The following is a 22,450-nucleotide window of genomic DNA, read 5'->3' on the forward strand; positions in this document are numbered from 1 at the left end:
ATTTATAGCTGGGGTGAACACCGTACGAGCACTAAGAAATATTGACAGAGAAAGGATAAGAGGAGCAGAAAGAAGAGAAAGGCATATGAAGTATGATGGAACAACAGGTCAGAAAAGAAGACAGAAGAGGAATCTTTTGGAGGATGAAGAAGAAGACCCTGATAATCCATCCTATAGTGCAGGAATGTATTGAGAAACTTTCATAGCCATTTCCCATAAATTAGAATTTTTCGAATATAAGGAACATTTTCTCAAAATCCACTCAAGCTAGAGTGATGAAATTTTTATACAGCACTCCTAGTGGTAAAACTTCCATTGTAACACAGCCATTTGGCAATATGTTCAGTAGTTTCATTTCAGTTTAATTATAAAGCAATTATTTGAAAAAAAATTTAGGTCATTAATAAAAAAAATAATTGGAAGGAAACTAGAGAAGATACTCCAAAATCCATCTGTCATAACTGCAATACTAAACCGCTCTATATGTAAAAAAGAATTCAAATTTTTCTATTTGGTAGTTTATTCATAAATGTTCCTCAAACTTAGTGATTTTAACATGGGCAGCATAGGCACCTCCGGCTCCCCCTAAGAGAAACTAGGATTCGTGCGGAAGCATATACACAGCATCACCATTTCTGAGTGGTACAAGAAAAGGAATGTGTAGTAGTGGTAATTTTAAGTATCAATTTCGTGAATTCATTTATGGAATTGATACCTATAATTAAACTGATAGTACATACGTAATGGCAAAATGACATAAAGTTAATTCTCGCTCTGTCACGCAAGCAAGATACCACATAAGGTACTCCGCTGAAGGTGGCGAGGTCTGTCACAGGCAGCACCGCGACCCATGTTTCTCCACGAGAGCCCCCATGAGGCTGTGAGCCAGAGACCCTTTTCTCTTCGCTTCCTCTCGAAGTACTTAACCTGAGAGCCTCAGACATTCCATTCGACCAGTGCTCATAGGCTGTGCTCAGCTCGACAGTCATTTGTCTTACTGAACTACAATTGAAACGGAACTTGTTGTCCCGTTCCATATTTTCTTGAATAAATCCTGGCACTTGAGAACTATTGCGAGAGCTTTTTTATTCAGCAAAAGTAATTACTAGGGTAACATACAGAAGAGAATGGAGCAAGTGTTTATTTATTTATTTATTGAGACATTCATTCATTTTATGTGTGCCACATTTCCTAGTTGCCATTCCTTTATGCGACCTGATTTGTGTGACTGAAATAGTTAATGATGTAGCAGAAAGCTTGGTTAAAGGTCGTAGCTGTGCATGTATAGAATGGTTCTGTGGTAGGACAGTACCAACCCCCTAAACGTGAGCAAGTTTATCAAAGATGGTGGGCAGGTCAGGTCAAAGAGCTCGCGAAGTCTCGCGGTTCGGCTCTGTTAGGTTGGCGAATCTTCCCCCACCACCTTTTGAACGAAGTTCGGTTAGGCGAGGTGTCCGGTCGTCTCCTGCTCCTGGGACCCGGCACTGAACAGACGTGGAGACGCAGCTCTCGATTTGGTAACGTAACAGAGGTATTAGATTGTGTGAAATCTGTTCAGTAATGAAGTCCAGTTGTTCAAATCAGATGCAAGATAACCACTAAACCCACATAAGGGAGTTTATTTTCACAGTTTATTCACATTTCAGTTGGACTTTACGTTTGGACTTTGGTCACGCCAGCACCATGGGCCTTAAGCTCACGGTCATTGTTATTGCTCTCCGCTTAACGGAAATCCACTCATTAAATGTGTTTTAATCTGCTCTTAAATTTTCAATAATATTTTGGGGGATTTTTATTTATTTTCTATGTGTTTCCTTTGTGGACTTGTTTTCGCGCCACGTGTTACGACGGAGCAACCGCTACATTGATTCTGTGTAGTTTCGGACTGAAAATGTATTGCAAACGATGGATAACCATACGATGCTGCGCGAGTACCTTCTGTAGCATCATATTTAAAGTACCAGGGAAGCAGGTTGCTAGACTTACTTGCCCCGAGTACCATTGAGTTTTACCCCTAACGGTTGAGGGACTAACCGGTGGATTTGGTAGTCTTTGCCGTATGAGCACAAAGGTGACCACGACTCAGAATATGTCCGAGATGCCCAGCCTTATTCCAAAGTAACTGGTATCCCGACTGTCGGGACCACTTACTTGGCACTCATATGTTGCCCGTGGTTCATGAACTAGGACATGACTACAGGAACCCACACCATGGACCACCATTGCCAGTATACATTTTATATCCTCTCTACTTCGACCATCATCAGTTATTTTGCTCCCCAAATAGCCAAACTTCTTTACTACACTAAGTGTCTCACTTCCTAATCTAATTCCTTCAGCATCACCCGACTTAATTCGACTACATTCCATTACCCTCGTTTTGCTTTTGTTGATGTTCATCTTATATCCTCCTTTCAAGACACTGTCCATTCCGTTCATCTGCTCTTACAAGTCCTTTGCTGTCTCTGACAGAATTACAACGTCATCGGCGAACCTCAAAGTTTTTATTTCTTCTCCATGGATTTTAAAACCTACTCCGAATTTTTTTTCGTTTCCTTTACTGCTTGCTCAATATACAGATTAAATAACATCGGAGAGAGGCTACAACCCTGTCTCACTCCCTTCCCGACCACTGCTTCCATTTCATGCCCCACGACTGCCATCTGATCTCTGTACAAATTGTAAATAGCTTTTTGCTCCCTGTATTTTACCCCTGCCACCTTTAGAATTTGAAAGAGAGTATTCCAGTCAACATAGTCAAAAGCTTTCTGTAAGTCTACAAATGCTAGAAACGTAAGTTTGCCTTTCCTTAATCTTTCTTCTAAGATATGGCGTAAGGTCAGTATTGCCTCATGTGTTCCAACATTTCTACGGAATCCAAACTGATCTTTCCCGAGGTCGACTTCTACCAGTTTTTCGTCTGTAAAGAATTCGCGTTAGTATTTTGCAGCTCTGACTTATTAAATTGATAGTTCGGTAATTTTCACATCTGTCAACACCTTCATTCTTTGGGATTGGAATTATTATATTCTTCTTGACGTCTGAGGGTATTTCGACTGTCTCATACATCTTGCTCACCAGATGGTAGAGTTTTGTCATGACTGGCTCTCCCAAGGCCATCAGTAGTTCTAATGGAATGTTGTCTACTCCCGGAGCCTTGTTTCGACTCAGGACTTTCAGTGCTCTGTCAAACTCTTCACGCAGTATCATATCTCCCATTTCATCTTCATCTATATCCTCTGCCATTTCCATAATATTGTCCTCAAGTACATCGCCCTTCTATATACTCTTTCCACTTTTCTGCTTTCCCTTCTTTGCTTAGAACTGGGTTTCCATCTGGGCTCTTGATATTCATACAAGTGGTTCTCTTTCCTCCAAAAGTCACTTTAATTTTCCTGTAGGCAGTATCTATCTTACCCCTAGTGAGATAAGCCTCTACATCCTTACATTTGTCCTCTAGCCATCCGTGCTTAGCAGTTTTGCACTTCCTGTCGATCTCATTTTTGAGACGTTTGTATTCCTTTTTGCCTGCTTCATTTACTGCATTTTTATATTTTCTCCTTTCATCAATGAAATTCAATAACTCTTCTGTTACCCAAGGATTTCGACCAGCCCTCGTCTTTTCACCTATTTGATCGTCTACTGCCTTGATTACTTCATCCCTCAAAGTTACCATTCTTCTTCTACTGTATTTCTTTCCCCCTTCCTGTCAATTGTTCCCTTATGCTCTCCCTGAATTTCTCTACAACCTCTGGTTTAGTCAGTTTATCCAGGTACCATCTCCTTAAATTCCCACCTTTTTGCAGTTTCTTTAGTTTTAATCTACAGTTCGTAACCAATAGATTGTGATCACAGTCCACATCTGCCCCCTGGAAATGTCTTACAATTTAAAACCTGGTTCCTAAATCTCTGTCTTACCATTATATAATCTATCTGATGCCTTTTAGTATCTCCAGGGTTCTTCCATGTATACAACCTTCTTTCATGATTCTTGAGCCAAGTGTTAGCAATGATTAAGTTATGCTCTGTGCAAAATTCTACCAGACGACTTCCTCTTTCATTTCTTACCCACAATCCGTATTCACCTACTATGTTTCCTTCTCTCCCTTTTCCTACTCTCGAATTCCAGTCACCCATGACTGATGGTGGTACATTAAATTTGTTCACAATACTGAACTTATATTAGCAAGAGATCTCGTCGAGCCAACATATCAGGTGCGGACAGAGCGGTGAAAAATAAAAGCAGTCAATGCAGATTTTATTAAGTACACATTTAATAAAATAAAATTTTCATCATTATAGTACAGCATTACTGTTTAACCTCGTTAGCACGAAATCGCTCAAGACGAACTCATGATGAAAGCGAAAAAAATTTGGTCCATGTAGAAATACACTAGTTCTAAAAGCAAATTTTATCGGTTAACACGAATTTCACTTAAGGTGAATTACGAACATTTTTTCAATCTGAAACGTAATTAAATTTCATTTTAACTCAAACTTCCAATGCTACAGTAATTTTTTTCCGAAATGAACACGAGAAACGTAAGTACAGAGCTGATTACCCATTTTGACTAGTTTCTGACGCACTGTAGGTCGGTAGCCGCGATTACCAGCCTATAGGGTACATTTAACCGAAGTTTATAACAGTAGGTTTTACAGATATTTGAGCTTTGTCATGCGTAATGGAAAAAAAAGAGCTGATTCTTCCCACAGCGAACAAATAGTTCCCTGTGAGAACTAGCCCGATGGAAAACTCGATATGAGTAAGGACGACAGTCGACTTTTTCGAGTAAGATCGATGAATTTATGGATTATATGTTATACGAAAACGTCTGAATCAGCGATATAAATCCCAGGACGGTATGTTCGATGTGTTGACTTTCCTGATTACGTATCCCCCAAGACCATTAATTTCGTCTCAGAGCTACTACAAATATTTGTTTCTAATACTGATGCGTCTTGGAAAACATCATAGTTCAAAATTCATTTGCCACGATTGGAGAGTATGAATAAGTAGCTCACGAAAGAAAAGAAAGGCACATTTTATATCAAAAAAGAACAGGAACGCTACAGTTTATGTATATAATAAACATTTTTTAAAAGTGCAACATCAAAGAACAGAATTATATCTAGACATACACCAAACTCACAGAGGGTTACAAACGGGAAGAGCACAAATACAGAGACGTCAGTCGCCGTACATTGCAGTTTTGCAGCTGTTGCAATGCTTTTTTTTGCAAACAAATCGCTAACACTCCTTCGTAACACACAGGCCAAACGCCGCTACGTTCACCGGTGCCTGTGCAGCAACGAATTCTATTTTACATTACGTTTTAAACTAAGTGCGCTACTTTCAATCTCCGGTGCGGACTTACGCCACTCGGTTCCAAAAAAATCTTCCATCGGTGGTACCGCACGCCGTTTCGTCGTGTTCGGACCCAAATTAAGCCCTGTACTCCACTATTTTATATGCATTTTGACGCTCCCTTTACGTACTGAAGGAAACTCGTCCGTGATGCTTAGAACTTTTCGTGTCGCTTTGAAACGTCAATCAATCTGTGCAGTGATCATTTCTGTTGCGCTGCAGTTGCAGCTATGCTGTTATGTTTTATTGTTGTTATTATAGCTTTGTTGAGCACAGTTGAATTTCTAATATTACTACATGGACGAGGAAAGTTTTCCTGGCGTATTATCTATTACTTTTTCAAAGCATCAAGGACACGTAACATTATCGTATAAATTTAATAAGAATCGTATTTTAAATGGCAGTCTCCTCTAATTATTTATATCAGAACCGGCTTACATTAAAGTCATGTTCTTAGGTAGAAAAATGTACCTCGTACGAATATCAATGATTTTGCAAAGGAAGTGCTTCCACGAAATATCGCTTGTATTCGTCGAATCTCTACGGCAGCAGTCGTGTGGCACGACATATGCAGGGTGTTACAAAAAGGTACGGCCAAACTTTCAGGAAACATTCCTCACACACAAAGAAGAAAATATGTTATGTGGACATGTGTCCGGAAACGCTTATTTTCCATGTTAGAGCTCATTTTATTACTTCTCTTCAAATCACATTAATCATGGAATGGAAACACACAGCAACAGAACGTACCAGCAAATACTTTGTTATAGGAAATGTTCAAAATGTCCTCCATTAGTGAGGATACATGCATCCACCCTCCGTCGCATGGAATCCCTGATGCGCTGATGCAGCCGTGGAGAATGGCGTATGGTATCACATCTGTCCACAATACGAGCACGAAGAGTCTCTACATTTGGTACCGGGGTTGCGTAGACAAGAGCTGTCAAATGCCCCCATAAATGAAAGTCGAGAGGGTTGAGGTCAGGAGAGCGTGGAGGCCATGGAATTGATCCGCCTCTACCAATCCATCGGTCACCGAATCTATTGTTGAGAAGCGTACGAACACTTCGACTGAAATGTGCAGGAGCTCCATCGTGCATGAATCACATGTTGCGTCGTACTTGTAAAGGCACATGTTCTAGCAGCACAGGTAGAGTATCCCGTATGAAATCATGATAACGTGCTCCATTGAGCGTAGGTGGAAGAACATGGGGTCCAATCAAGACATCACCAACAATGCCTGCCCAAACGTTCGCAGAAAATCTGTGTTGATGACGTGATTGCACAATTGCGTGCGGATTCTCGTCAGCCCACACATGTTGATTGTGAAAATTTACAATTTGATCACGTTGGAATGAAGCCTCATTCGTAAAGAGAACATTTGCACTGAAATGAGGATTGACACATTGTTGGATGAACCATTCGCAGAAGTGTACCCGTGGAGGCCAATGAGCTGCTGATAGTGCCTGCACACGCTGTACATTGTACGGAAACAAGTGTTTCTCCCGTAGCACTCTCCATACAGTGACGTGGTCAACGTCACCTTGTACAGCAGCAACTTCTCTGACGCTGACATTAGGGTTATCGTCAACTTCACGAAGAATTGCCTCGTCCATTGCAGGTGTCTTCGTTGTTCTAGGTCTTCACCAGTCGCGAGTCATAGGCTGGAATGTTCCGTGCTCCCCAAGACGCCGATCAATTGCTTCGAACGTCTTCCTGTCGGGACACCTTCGTTCTGGAAATCTGTCTCGATACGTACCGCGCCACGGCTATTGCCCCGTGCTAATCCATACATCAAATGGGCATCTGCCAACTCCGCATTTGTAAACATTGCACTGACTGCAAAACCACGTTCGTGATGAACGCTAACCTGTTGATGCTACGTACTGATGTACTTGATGGTAGTAGTGTAGAGCAATGAGTCGCATGTCAACACAAGCACCGAAGTCAACATTACCTTCCTTCAATTGGGCCAACTAGCGGTGAATCGAGGAAGTACAGTACATACTGACGAAACTAAAATGAGCTCTAACATGGAAATTAAGCATTTCCGGACACATAACATCTTTCCTTTATTTGTGCGTGAGGAATGTTTCCTGACAGTTTGGCCGTACCTTTTTGTAACACCCTGTATAATTGGGGGGGGGGGGGGGGGGGGGTCGCTTGGACTGAATAAGATGGCTCAAATTTGGCCTGTTTATTTCACTCCTTTCACCACACCGTTGTTTATTCGCCCTCTGCACCTCACAGCCCCCACATCGCAGTGATCTTAAGAGTGAACAACATACAAAATGTGGCCTGTGCCTGTACACGTCATCAAGAAGGCCCTTGAAACAATTTGGGTTCGCTAAGCATGGTTTAAAGATTAATTTAAACATTTGTTTAATTAACTTTTTTTACCCTACAGTTTTGAATAATTTCCAAAAATTCTCGATATTAATTTTACTTCATTTCATTTTTAGAATCATCTGAAACACCTTGTCTGTCAGAGGTTCGAGAAATTAGATACTTCACTGCAAAGTGAAATCAAAAATAAAATTACTTTATGGTGAGATGTATTGCTTTGTGTTATTAATGTCATAATTACTTTAGCTTCATGCAATTTACCTTTAAGAGGCCATAATTCTGAATCTGGAAATTTCATGTCAGTTTTACGTTTACTATCGAATTACGACCGTAATTGAAAAGAACTTCTTTTAAAGCAAAAAAGTGAGAAAGAGTATTTAAACCCCACGATTCAAAATGAGATTGTTAATTTCCTTGCTTCCTCAGTTTGGAAGTTAAAAAAGTTCCATTTCTGGCGATTATTTTGGATACAACTGAAGTCCTGTCAAAACTGACCAACTTTCTCTAGTTTTTCGGTACGTCTCGACAGCAAAAAATGATGATCGTGTGCCTAAAGAAATAAAAATCTGCGAGACCTTTTTGGGATTTATATCACTCGCTGATGGTAATGCAGAAGGACTTAAAATTAAAAATTTTAATACTATAAAAGAATATAGAATTTGTCCAAATGTAGAGGGCAGGGTTACGGAGAAGCAAATGTTATATCGAGCGTGTATGGAGGTTTGTTCGGAGCATTCATTCTTTAACTTCGCTATCTGATCAGAAGTATTTTGTCATCTCTGTGTAATGTGGAATTGACCACCAGATCTAGCGTGAGACAGACCCGCCAATATAAAAGGAGGCAGGGAGAGTAGAAAGAGTAACAGCATAATCGGTCGGTCATCAGAACTCAGTGACTTCGAACGTGAACTAGTCATTGGGTGTCACCTAAGTAACAAATCCATCAGGGATATTCCTAATACCGCCTAAGGCTACTGTTGGTGACGCAATTGTGAAGCGGCAACGCCTAGGAACAACCAACCACCGGTAAACCAAGACCAGACAGAGCTCCAATGCTGACGGACCGTCTAGCACTACAGAAGGCCGTTTTCAATAATTTCATGAAATTAGAGGAAGCAATCACTTGTTAATTCCAAAACGCTACCGCCGGTCCAGTTGGCACAATGAATGTGCGTCGGGAGTTAAAAGGAATGGGGTACAATGGCCTCAGAAGCCACAAAGTTTTGAAGTCAGTGCAAAGCGACACTTGTGGTGGTTTTAACACCGACGCCATTGGACAGTGGAATGACTGGAAAAGAGTGGTTTGGAATAACGCTATACCCTGAGGCAATTCAAAGGATCGGTTTGGGTTTGGCGAATGCTTGAAGAACGTTGCCTGCAGTCCTGTGCTAAATGCGGAAGGATACGAACATATAATGCAGCACTGTGAACTGCATACAGTAGAGGGACTGTTCGGAGACTATGACTGTTTGTATCACCATCGCAACGTATCCCGCTATAAAGCAGTACCTACGAAGCCATGATCTGTGGGCAATAAGATTCCTGAAATGGACTGGCCTGCGCAGTGTTCCTACCTGAACCCGATGAAACTCCTTTGGGATGAGCTAGAACGTTACTGAGGAAGAATGGGCTGCCATTCCTCCACAGATACTCAGACAGTGTGTCCCAAACAGAGTTAAAACAGTCGCGAAGGCGAAGGGCGTATAGAGTCCATACTGATGTCCTCTAACAGGTGTCTGTCTACTTTTGATCAGAGAATGTATATCACCTATGTAATAATTGAACTGTTTAATAAGCTATGGTCTTGACGTATACCCTGGTTGATATAAATTTCTTCAGATGACACATCTGTTTGCAGCATTATTTATTTGTCTTACAAGGGGACCCTCCATACTGTAAATCACGGATTTTGATGCGCTTCAAATATGTTGTAGAGGCACTTAACCTGAGTACCTGGCTATCCGGTTTTTTAGCGACGGGCCTTGGTTTTTGAGAAAATCGCTTTTGAAGTTCATTGTGTGCTTTGTATATACGTAACATTACTCACATGACGAGCAAGTCAGCGTAGCACAGCGGTAAAAGTTTGCGGCCACTGCACTGCAGGTACCGTGTTCGAATCCTGCTCGGTTTTTTTTTAATCGACCGAATTTTTCAATTTTATTTCAAATAATATCAACCAATAGTTTAAGGTGTGTGAAATTATAATGATATATTCAGTTATTATTTTTTTCTGTCATACAATATTACGAAATCTTATTTTTCGTAGTCCACATTGCCTGTGTCAGAACAATATTTTGGGTGATACTTATCATAGAAACAACCGAAGCACAAATTTTCGCAGCACCACACACATTTTCTGAAAGCAGTCGTCTTGCAGGCGAACGGTTTCTTCATGAGCGATACCGGGAAACACAGTTCTTTTGCATTCAAAAAGATTTCTCTTTCATGCGCTAATTTCGATGCGAACCATGCGTATCCAATCATGCTTTAGAAATCAGGTGGGCTGAATTGATGTACGATTAGCGAATGTAATTTTATCGAATCTTCCCTAGAAGCGATCTCTCTATTGTCTTTCATCAAATCGGGAGCATTCTGAATAATTTTCGTGAAGATTTTCACCTGTCGGTAAAAATAAACATCGCAGGGCTGGCAATAAGGAGTGCACTTTGGTGGGACCACTTTTAGGGTGCAGGTGCTCGCTTACCTTTCATCAGTGAATATATGATCGTATAAAATTTAATCGGTTTGCCCTCCCCACGAATCGATATTGTACAAAGATTTTGTCTGCCCCACGTTCGGAAGAATTACAGAACGCAAAAATTGTTCTTGCGCCAGTTTCGTGAAGTTCGCGGATTTCGTGCAGGACATGACTACATTTCTGTATTTCCCAGTTAATTCGTTTACTCGTTTTTGAACGTTAGGACCAAATTTTCCGGACGTTTCTTGCATACATAAAAAACATATGGGAGCAGGACTCGAACACGGTACCTCCAGCGCAGTAGCCGTGAACCTCTACCGATGCGCTACGCTGACTGGCAAAAACCAAGGCCTGTCTCTAAAACATCGGATAGCCAGATACTCAGGGTAAGTGCCTCTACAACATATTTGAAGCGCATCAAAATCTGTGATTTACAGTACGGAGGGTCCCCTTGTTAGTATAAGATTATTATGACATCTGTAACACGGGGAGGATAACCGCGTTTGATTATGACATCCCATAGAAGGGCTCCTTTGTTTTAATCTAAGGCATTTTGTAAGAAATGAATGTGTAATAGGGGTGTCAATGATTGCTTGCAATGGGCGGCGATTTTCTGCTGGATTTGGGTGCAGCAAAAGGAGGCTCTTTGATACAATGAACCCTATATTGCTATTTATTTACATTTATTCAGTTTTCGATACTGCTAGAGTTGAGCCCTGGCAAATGCGACAAATACATCGACACGGTGTCTCCCATTGTATCGTCCCAGTGAGGGTGTAGTCAGCGGCAGCTCAGACAGTGTGCTGCCGCTGCTACTGTATTAAGGAGATGGGTCTTGTTTTTTTAGCTTTCGCAGGCTGGCTGCCCTCACCAAGAATACGGCACGCTGCGTCTTGCCCTATTGACATAGGGCAAAGAAGTCCCCAGTTTTAGCTGGGAACATGCAGAGACGGTCGGCATGTGGTGGCAGAGGCATCACAGTGCAGAGCTGGCAAACACCCTGTCAGTCAAGCAATGGTCGAAAGTCCGAGATCCGGCGGCGGTCGTGGTGGCTGCATCATTGACTGGTGCAGAATGGATATCATGGAGTAGTCCAGCTGTTTGACGATGACAGGCTGGCCCCGAGGGGCCTAAGTATAGCAGTCTGGGGCTGACCATGCAGAAGGAGCTGCTTTTTACATCACACGGAAGTGTTTCAAACAGCGGTCAGTTCCTAGGCCCAGTTTCTACTGCACAGCAGTACGTGGACACACAGAGGTGACATGCTTCTGATGAAGTGTGTGTTGGTAGGTAACTGACTGCCGTGGATACAACACCGAGCTTTGATAGGGGCTTGTGTCACTACATTTACTTCCCTCGAGGAAAATACAGTCCTCACAATTTGTGCTTATGAACTTGAAACCTTCACTTAGAAAAGTTTATGAATGATTGTGCTGACAAACCCCTTACGTTATTTGATTTTCAAACAGCTGAGCAAAACTGAACGTCCTCAGACATTTCTCTCTTTATTTATTCTGATCATCACTAAATTGACACACAATATTTTTAGCGCAACGCAATCTGACTTTCAATAATCTCTACAAAAGAATGACCCTAACTAACAATAGCCTATACCTTTCATGAATCACTTACCTCACAAAAATCTTCGTTACTCGAACTACTGCAACACAGCGAGCGCCATTACTGCCAGCCAAATAAAAGATTCTAACTACTGAAGGCACTAACTACTGATAGGCATAGTTAGCAAATGAAAGATTTTGATAGAGAACAAACAATGTATTTGCCTTAAAATATGGACGTGTGTCCATTAGAGAATATATATATATATATATATATATATATATATATATATATATTCTCTCTCTAATGGACACACGTCCAGATCATCCGCTCTCAAAACTCCGCCATCTCACTCCCCACATCCAACACTGCTGGAGGCTCACCTCCAACTGCGCAGCGCTACCCACTGTTCACATCCACCTGCCCAACACTACAATAGCGAATATTACAACAATGCCAACCAGCCACAGACTGCACACAGCACAGCCAGTGATTTCATACAGAGCGCTACGTGATGTTACCAACATAAAAACCTAAACAGCCTACTCACAAACGGTGTAGACATGGCGCTAACACATATCCAGTTAATTACACTTCTGTCTCCCTAGCCCACTCACCGTGTCACTTGTTCCTTTCCACTATTTACATTTCCTTTCCTTTCCTGTCTCACTAGCACATGGCACACACTGAGCCGTCGGTTCATTATTTGTTGCGTTCCTTGCTACCTATTACCGACATGAACCAGTAGGCTGAAGGTTGGTGACGTTGGAATTTGTATAGTTCTACGCTTGAACTGGTAGTAAGCAAGACCCAGTATTACGCAGGCATCTGATGTTGTCAATCTTACGGTTATCAGTTGGTAATGATGTTCTGCACGATACATTTTCAAGTGGATTAGTAGGTGTTCCATCGATATAAGATTGTTTTTTGTGGCTAACATCTGACCTAGGGAGGCAACAAGAGTTGGGTCTAAAATATTATTCAACTAAGTTAGGTTTTCGGCTGGTAGAACATCAAAGCCTAGGTCAGGTACAAAAATTAATGTATTTTTGATATTTAGGGTGGTTGTACTAGTGAGGATGGCAGGCAGTTGGAAGAGTTCTTCCAGAACTGGTGCCATTGAGCAATAAATATTTCCCTTGTAGCTCTGAGCAATATGAGCCACTAAAACACCCTTACTCGTAACAAGTACAAATAATTCCCACTGGATTTTCCATGGGGAAACAACCAACGCTGTCCTATCCTTTGGCAGAACTCCGTTTTTATGTTATTATCTGTATACGGCATTCCGTCGCAGATTTCCGGGAGCGCAAAAGTATGAGATCACATGATCTGGGAACGATGGTTATCTGTTGTGTGGGACCTATGGTGACTGACCCAATTTGGCAATGCAGTAATTCCTGCAGAGCAGCGTGTGGGACTTCCTCTCTAATATTACCCATCGTCTTGTATGAATAAAATGGGTTAGCAAAATATCTTTAACCTTAAAACTACATACCTACGACTAATACACACACATGTACAGACTCACACTCAGTGACAACCTTCTTGCTGTTTATAGCCTGCACAGAATGGAAAACTCCTTTCACATCAATCAAATGTGGACTATTCACCAAGTAATTAACATATTTTACTATCTAACATCGACGCTTTCCTATCAGCCTAAGCGCTATATTCTACTGTCATTAACAACATTTCAAATAGAAATTTCGTTCTTAAGCTCCTTCAGCCTAGTACATATACATATTGTTTCCTTTGCAATAACTCAAAAGCTTCTTTCATACAACAACACCCTCCGTAATTTGGTATTTCTTAAAAAATAAACGTAACCGTAACATATATACGCACATAGTCCAAATAATTAGTAAGTAAACACATAAATTTCTCGTACACATTTAGTCCTTTTGTGTTAGCAGAAGAGCCAACTCCGTGTTACGAGTGGAGGCCGAAATGCACGCGTTTTAGCTCACGCAGGCTGGCGTCAGGAGGGAAGAACTATACTGACGTGAGGTCTGGAACATGGCAAGGAATCAGAATTCAGAAAGCGGACGTAATTAGTTTGATACTTAACTTTAATCCATTAATGATGAATGTCGCTCTTGCCAGTACATGATTCACAATATTATCTGTCCAGAATACAATCTTGAAGATAGCAATTATTGTAACTGAATAGGGCGCCTTGCTAGGTCGCAGCAAATGACGTAGCTGAAGGCTATGCTAAACTGTCGTCTCTGCAAATGAGAGCGTATGTAGACAGTGAACCATCGCTAGCAAAGTCGGCTGTACAACTGGGTCGAGTGCGACCTGCCGTGTGGCGGCGCTCGGACTGCAATCACTGATAGTGGCGACATGCGGGTCCGACGTATACTAACGGACCGCAGCCGATTTAAAGGCTACCACCTAGCAAGTGTGGTATCTGGCGGTGACACCACAGTCCTCAGTTAACCTACATTCCTCTTAGTGATCTTCTGGCATATGAATGGATTTGAATAACTGTAGGTGCATTGCCTGATCATTCATCTCCATTTCCTTTTTCCCGCGCGCTCCCTTCACCTCCTTTGGTAGGTTCTGCTGGCAATGAATGAAGGGTATCTGAGGTTCCTTTGAATGGGTGAATAGGCTTAGTTGTAGTATCGTGGTGGGCATTGGTAGTTGTAATTTAAAATTAAAAGGTAAAGTCATATCAATTACTTAGTGGGATACTTGATAAAGCATAACAACTTTTTTCAGTCTTCCATTGCGACACATTATAGTTCTAGGATAACCCACTGTCTGACATTATACTTTAGTAGTGTTGCTTTTTTATTATGGGTACTTTCCTTTCGTTCCAAGTCTTTAGCACTTATCTTTCTAACTTGGCTGCAAGAACTTTTAACATCTTGGAAAATTTCGAACCTATGACGTATCTTCTTCTGAAAGGTGTCCACGTAGTTCAAAAAGAGATGGCATCTTTTGACTGAAAACAATATCATACAGGCAGCAGCCTGAGCTCTTGTGGACTTTTGAGTTACATGCCACTACCACGTGAGAGAGTAGGATGACCCAGTTGTTGTCGTGCCTTTTCATGTACTAACTCAATATTTTCCTGTGTCCTGCAGACTCCCTCAGTTTTTCCATTTGCCTGCAGGTGTAATGTTCTAGACCTGAGCTTTTTAATGTGTAACAATGGACACAACTGCTTATTAAATCTGACATCAGTTTCGTTCCTTGGTCTGTTATCACTATCTCACTTGTTCCAAGTTTTACCCAATGCCTGTGCTACTATTTCTGCTTGATAGTTTAGTATAGCGTTCATGGGCAAAAATTGCGAAAAATGATCTGTTATCATTAGCTCATAATGCTGCCCTGATGGTGTTTGAGCAAATGGCCCATTTCTCCATGTCAGTCATCTGAAATGGTTGATCTGCCTCTGATAATCTGTGTACTTTGATAATTGAGATTCAGTCTTTCCACATATGGGGTACAGTTCTTTAAATAACTTTCGACATCGTGTTTGCATGTCCCACCAGTAATTTTGTGCCATCAGCATTCTGTACCTCAGCGGTCATTGTTTGCAGCTAAAATTGAATCATGTGATGGCCTCAGCATCTGGTTTCGTAAGTTTCTTGGTACCACTTATCACAAACCATATCTTGTCTTTTTATACAGCACACCTTCTTCCATGCTGAACTGTGGTTGCTTCGTGAAGTGATGACAATCTGGATCAGCACCTTGTGCTTCCTGCCACTCCTCCATGTATACACCAATTAATTCCATGGGGCACACTTTCCTGCTTAGTCTATCTGCATTCTCATGTGATCTATTTAAACAATATATCACTTCAAAATCGAACTCACTCAGTCGGAATGCCCCTCTAGATGCGAATTGTTGGATCTTTAAGTCCCATTAGCTAGTTCGGTGCCAGGTGATTAGTTATTACCTTAAGCCATTGGTCGTATAGATAACAGTGGAGATAAGTGACTCCTTATTATTACAGCTAGCATTTTCTTTTCTGCAGTCGAATAATTTTGATGCATATAGTATCAGATGTTCTTGACCATGTACCTCATGTCTTAAAATGCAAACCAAGGCAAAGATTCTGGTATCACGTAAAGTAATAAGTGGACCAATGGCCAACAAATCTTTCAATTTTGCAAATATTGTTTCATAATCAGTAGACCATTGTAATTTTGAATCGTTCTTCAATAATTATGTGATGGGTATTGTGATTTCAGCGAATTTAGGAATTAAATTTCTTTAGAAATTAGTTACACATGGATATGTGTGGAATTCTTTTACCTTAGCAGATGTTGGGAAATTTGTCACAGCATCAACAACTAGCAGATTGGCGCATACTCTGTCCTAGTCAGTAACATGGCCCAAGTAATTGACTTCCTGTAATACAAAATAGTCCTTTTCCAGGTTGAGTAGTAGTAATGCTGCATGTAAACCATCAAAGACTTCTTGCTAATGTACTATAGCTCTTGGATATCCTTTAAGAACACAATGATGTCATCTAAGTAGGCCATGCATTTTTGGTTTCAGTCCCTATAATACCACATCTAGCAACTGTTCTAAAGTTGCTGGCTCGTTTTTCAGCGCAAATAGCATATAACGATACTGGGAATGAGCGGAGAGTACTGTGAATATAGTCTGTGAATGATCTTCTGATCCTACTTGTAACTGATGGTACTCACTTCATAGATCCATAACTGTAGAGTAACGATAATGGCCTCTTACATTAGGCATTGGGTAGGCATATGTAACTTGTCTTTTGGCTTAATGATGCTAGTTGAAACAAAACCCATATACTTTAGTGCTATCTAATGACTTTTTGGCTTGATTATCATTCGTGTGCTCCGTAGGCTATTACTGTCTTCTACAATCCCATCATGTAGTTGTTTTTTCATAAAATCTTCCATTACATGTTCTAAATGAAATGGGACTCTGTAATGTTTATTACTGACAGATGATTCTTCCCTAGTGGGAATATGATGTGAAGTTACTTGCGTCGCAGGCAGTGGTCGTAAGGGTCTACCTATTACTGATACATTATTGCGTTTCACATATCATTCTACTGAAGGGGTTGGTTGAATGACGTTCAGTGGTAAATGAAAAGCAAATAATACAGACAAGGTCCAAGAGGGAAATTTCTTTGTTTAAACGTTATGGATATTACAGAGTGGAGAGAAACTTGTGGGCAACATTTTCAGCTATGAGAAGGGAATTGAGTACCTGGCCACTAACAATGTATAACCGAAGGCTGGTTGAGGATACTACTAACACCAAAGAGAAAGGTTACCGACAGCCACCTCTAAAAATGAATATAAAACATAAAAAAATTAAACGTTGGGCCTTCATTATTCCTGTAATGATCTAATAGTGCCAACATCTTGTGTAACTGATTTCAGATGGTGATTACTAATTTTCAAGGTAGTAAGGTCTTACCCACAACCTCATCTGATTAGTCAGAGTAAACTTGTTATCACAGCCTGTTCACAATCATTAAAAATCATTAATATACAGGGGATAACAGTTTTGTAGTGTAGCCCCTGTTTTGTGTGGATTCCCCTTGAGGCGTAATTAAAACTAGACGCTCTCAGATTTCAAGTAGGTCAGGTGGTGGACAGAGCAACTATTCCTGAAGCATATGAGAGACTGACTGATAATGGAATCACAGTGTAATCCAGAAGGATGAAGTAACTCATTTTACGCACAGTCTCAAAATGTCCTCATTGTCCTTTCCCTCTAAGAACAGTATTTTCCCCCGCAGTGTGGTGAAACTGACAGGCTGTCCCAGCGTCATGTGGACTGGCATGAAATCTGTTCAATTCATCCTCATCCAGCACTTCCAAATTGGTTATTTCAGTACAACGTGGTAGCTTTTCTTTGTAACTAAAATTACCTGTACTGACTTTCACCACTGTGAAAAGGAACCACATCTTTTTGCCACATGTTTCATTAATTATTACTTACTTTTGCAACCTAAGTTTCAAGTTATTAACCAATTTTCTAGCACAACATCATTTTCAGATCGATGGATCTGTCGAAACAAATAACAAACCAAAAAGCAATACGTACAAATGTATCAATTATGTACAAACAAATTTTAGGCTTGCATCCAGTCGTCGTTTAATTCATACCATGGTACTTGGCACCTACCAATCATCTTCGGGTGAGCCATCGAAGATAAGTATTCGATGCCTCACCTGAAGATGACTGGCAGATGCCCACTCGAAATATCGTGGGATAAAGTAAATGACGACTGACCGCCAGCCTTAAGTTTGTTTGACCATTCAGTTCGAACGAAAAATTTTAAAATTCACAACAGTTCTGTTGGGTTAATTTGTTGAGACATCCCCTTAGGAAAATTAATGAATTACTGTGCTGATAAACCTCTTACGTTTTTTGATTTTCAAACAGCTGAGCAGAACTGAACGTACTCAGTCATTTCTCTCTTTACTTATTCTGATCAACACTAAACTGACACACAATGTTTTTAGCGCCACGCAATCTGACTTTCAACAATCCCTACAAAAGAATAGCCCTGATTAACAATAACCTATACCTTTCATGAATCACTTACCTCACAAAAATCTTGGTTACTCGGACTACTTCAATACAGTGAGCGCCAATATAAAAGATTCTAACTACTGAAGGCACTAACTACTGATAGGCATAGTTAGCAAATGAAAGATTTTGATAGAGAACAAACAATGTATTTACCTTAATAATGTTCAAAAGTCATAGTATACATATCAGTTCATGGCATCCAGTCTTACAAATTTCGTTTTTCTGACGGACACACGTCCAGATCGTCCGCTCTCAAAATTCTGCCATCTCTCTCCCTACATCCACCACTGCTGGAGGCTCACCTCCAACTGCGCAGCGCTATGCGCTGTTCACATCCAACTGCCCAACACTACAATAGCGAATATTCCAACAATGCCAACCAGCCACAGACTGCACACAGCACAGCCAGTGATTTTCATACAGAGCGCTACGTGATGTTACCAACATAAAAACCTAAACAGCCTACATACAGGGTTAGTAACAGGAAACCTTGGTCTGTTATGCTAGACAATGGAGTAACAACCCGAAACCAATGTTCCAAAAGTAAACCGTGAAAAAATGGCAAAATATGTACGTATAATTCCATTTTCTTTATTTTTGAAATTTAATTTGTTAAGTAGATGTATATGTGAAGATAAAATACATCGTGCAAGGAATGGAGAAATCTGAATATCAGTGACAACTTCTGTACCTGTCCCATTTGCCCAACACACTATTTAGATCGCAGCATGAACACGAACGAGCCAATGAAAAGAAACAAATCTTTTTTTCACTTTTTTTACGGCGCACCGCGCTGATTAATGCCACGCAAAGCAATTAATTTCTACTACTAACACTTGGCGTGCGCTACTCGTTACGAGCGGCGAAGAACACTAACGATCGCAAACACAATTAAGCGATTGATGCATCGCGCCCGGCGCCCGGCCGGCGCTGAGTGGCCCTCTTCCCCCATAATGAGCGGCTGCGTTGGCGCCGCGGCCGTGTTTCAAACCGTGAAATAACGGCGCGTGCTGCGTCACGCGCGGGGGCAATTCCCGCCATTTCTGTAATGGAACTCTTATTTCACATTTCCGTCCACTCGCTGCGGTATTGCGTGATTTTCACAAACTCGCGTGTTTGTACTTTTCTGAATAGGAGAGAGGGGATGGGGGGCAATGGAACGAACCGCGCTAGCTGTTAACTGTTTTGTTACTGTCGTTTTTGGAAACTTTGTGGCACTGCTGTGCTCGTTATATCGCCGACATAAATTATACATCCCGATTTACATGTGCACTCACAAAGTGCTTCAAATTCGAGCGCTGCGCTAGGTCATCCTCACTCTGCGGACACGTATGTACATATGCAAATCAACATCTCCTTCCACCACGTTATTTTCAGATCGGTTAATATGTCGAACCAATTAGAAGAAAGCAAAAAACAGTTGCTGATATGATATAATTACGTTAGGTAATTTAAAGTTTGAAAGAAAAGAAGGTAAGCCTCTCAAATACAAGCCGAATTCGAAATCATTAGGAACAGAGCTTCCAGCTACTACTTGAATTACAACAGGAAAATTCATTAGAAGCATCAGTTTTAATGAAATAAACGGAAAAAAATCAGGTAACATTTAACATTTTTTGTTGTAGGATGTACGATGGCTAATCGGAAAGTAAGGAAGGATCGATCGCGAAATGCGAACCACAGTGAAAATCAAAGCTGTTTACACTCAAGCGTCAAAGAAACTGATGTTGGCATATGTATTCAAATATAGAGATATGTAAACAGGTTGAATACGGTTCTGCGGTAGGCAACATCTATATAAGGAAATGACTGTCTGGCGCAGTTGATAGATAGGTTACTGCTGCTACAATGGCAGGTTACTAAGATTTAAGTGAGTTTGAACGTCGTGTTATTGTCGCCGCACGATCGATGGGACACAGCATCTCCGAGGTAGCGGTGAAATGTCGATTTTCCCGCACGATCATCTGACGGGTGTAACGTGAATATCAGGAATTCGATAAAACAACAAATCTCTGACATCGTTGCGGCCCTAAAAAGATCCTGCAAGAACGAGACCAACGACAACTGGAGAGAATCGTTCAGCTTGACAGAAGTGCAAGTCTTCACCAAACTGCTGCAGATTTCAATGCTGGGCCATCAATAAGTGTCAGCTTGCAAACCATTCAACGGAACATCATCGATATGGACTTCCGTTGTCGAAGGGCCACTCGTGTACCCTTAATGGCTGCATGACACGCAGCTTTACGCCTCGCCTGTGCGACATTGGATTGTTGATGATTGGAAAGATGTTGCCTCGTCGGACGAGTTTCGTTTCAGATTGTATCGAGAGGATGGACGTGTACGGGTATTGAGACAACCTTATGAATCCATGTACCCTGCATGTCAGCAGGGGGCTGTTCTAGGTAGGCCGCGCGGGATTAGCCGAGCGGTCTTGGGCGCTGCAGTCATGAACTGTGCGGCTGGTCCCAGCGGAGGTTCGAGTCCTCCCTCGGGCATGGGTGTGTATGTTTGTCCTTAGGATAATTTAGGTTAAGTAGTGCGTAAGCTTAGGGACTGATGACCTTAGCAGTTAAACGCGTGTGCAGTTGGAGCCGGGCCCGGTGGCCGAGCGGTTCTAGGCGCTTCAGTCCCGAACCGCGTGACTGCTACGGTCGCAGGCTCGAATCCTGCCTAGGGCATGGATGTGTGTGATTCCTTAGGTTAGGTAAATTTAAGTAGTTCTAAGATCTAGGGGACTGATGCCCTCAGATGTTATGTCCCATAGTGCTCAGAGCCATTTGATTTGTGCAGTTGGAGTGATATGAGACCGCTGATACGTCTACATACCACTTTGACGGGTGACACGTACCTAAGCATCCTGCCTGATCAGCTGTATCCATTCATGTCCATTGTACATTCCGACGGACTTGGACAATTCCAGTAGGACAATGCGACACCCCACAAGTCCAGAACTGCTACAGACTTGCTCCAGGAACACTCTTCTGAGTTTAAACACTTCCGCTGGTTATCAAACACCCCAGACATGAACATTATTGGTCATATTTGGGATGTCTTGCAACGTGATGTTCAGAAATGATCTCCACTCACTCGTACTTTTCACGGATTTATGGACAGCCCTGCAGGATTCATGGTGTCAGTTCCCTCCAGCACTGCTTCAGACATTAGTCTAGTCCATACCACGACGTGTTGCGACACTTCTGTATGCTCTCGGGGGCCCTACACGACATTAGGTAAGTGTACCAGTTTTTTTTTCTCTTCAGTGCACTTGCAACAGTTAGCTACACCTCCTAGCTACTTCTCTACATAGTCTCCGCTCCGACTTAGACATCTGTCTTACCGTTGTACCAATTTTCCAACACCATCGTCATGGAAGGCAGCCTCCTGCGCTTTCTTAAAACTTTCTACGCTGATCTGCAACTCGTTGTCTGTGCCAAAATGTTGTCTTCATAACCACCAGTTCATTTGGTAGAGATGACAGTCGAAGAGAGGCAATCCCGAGCTGTCTGATGGGTGATCAAACACTTCCCTTCGAAAATGCTGCAAGACAGTCCTCATTTACCTTTTAGTGTGAGGCCGAGAACTGTCATGAAGAAGGAAAGGCATGATATTTACGTTATGTGGAGTTGCGTGAAATCAGACGAAATTTCCGTTCAACCACCCGTACGTCGCGGGAGACACTACTTTATAGGCATCTTTGCGCGCTGACTGTGCTCTCAGAACTGAAAGACAGCGACGTGACGCTTCCTAAGGGTATACGAGAGACTCTGCCCTATACATATCTGCAAAGCTTGATCGGATTTTCACTGCGGTTTCCATTTCGCGACCAATCGGCCCTTACTTTCCGAATAGCCCTCTTATACACGAACGATATGGACTTTTTCTGTAAAAAAGGAGTCTGCTTGTATCACACATTTCTTAGTTTCGGGTGA

This window comes from Schistocerca nitens, chromosome 2, assembly GCF_023898315.1.
Source record: "Schistocerca nitens isolate TAMUIC-IGC-003100 chromosome 2, iqSchNite1.1, whole genome shotgun sequence".
Taxonomy (NCBI): Eukaryota; Metazoa; Arthropoda; class Insecta; order Orthoptera; family Acrididae; genus Schistocerca; species Schistocerca nitens.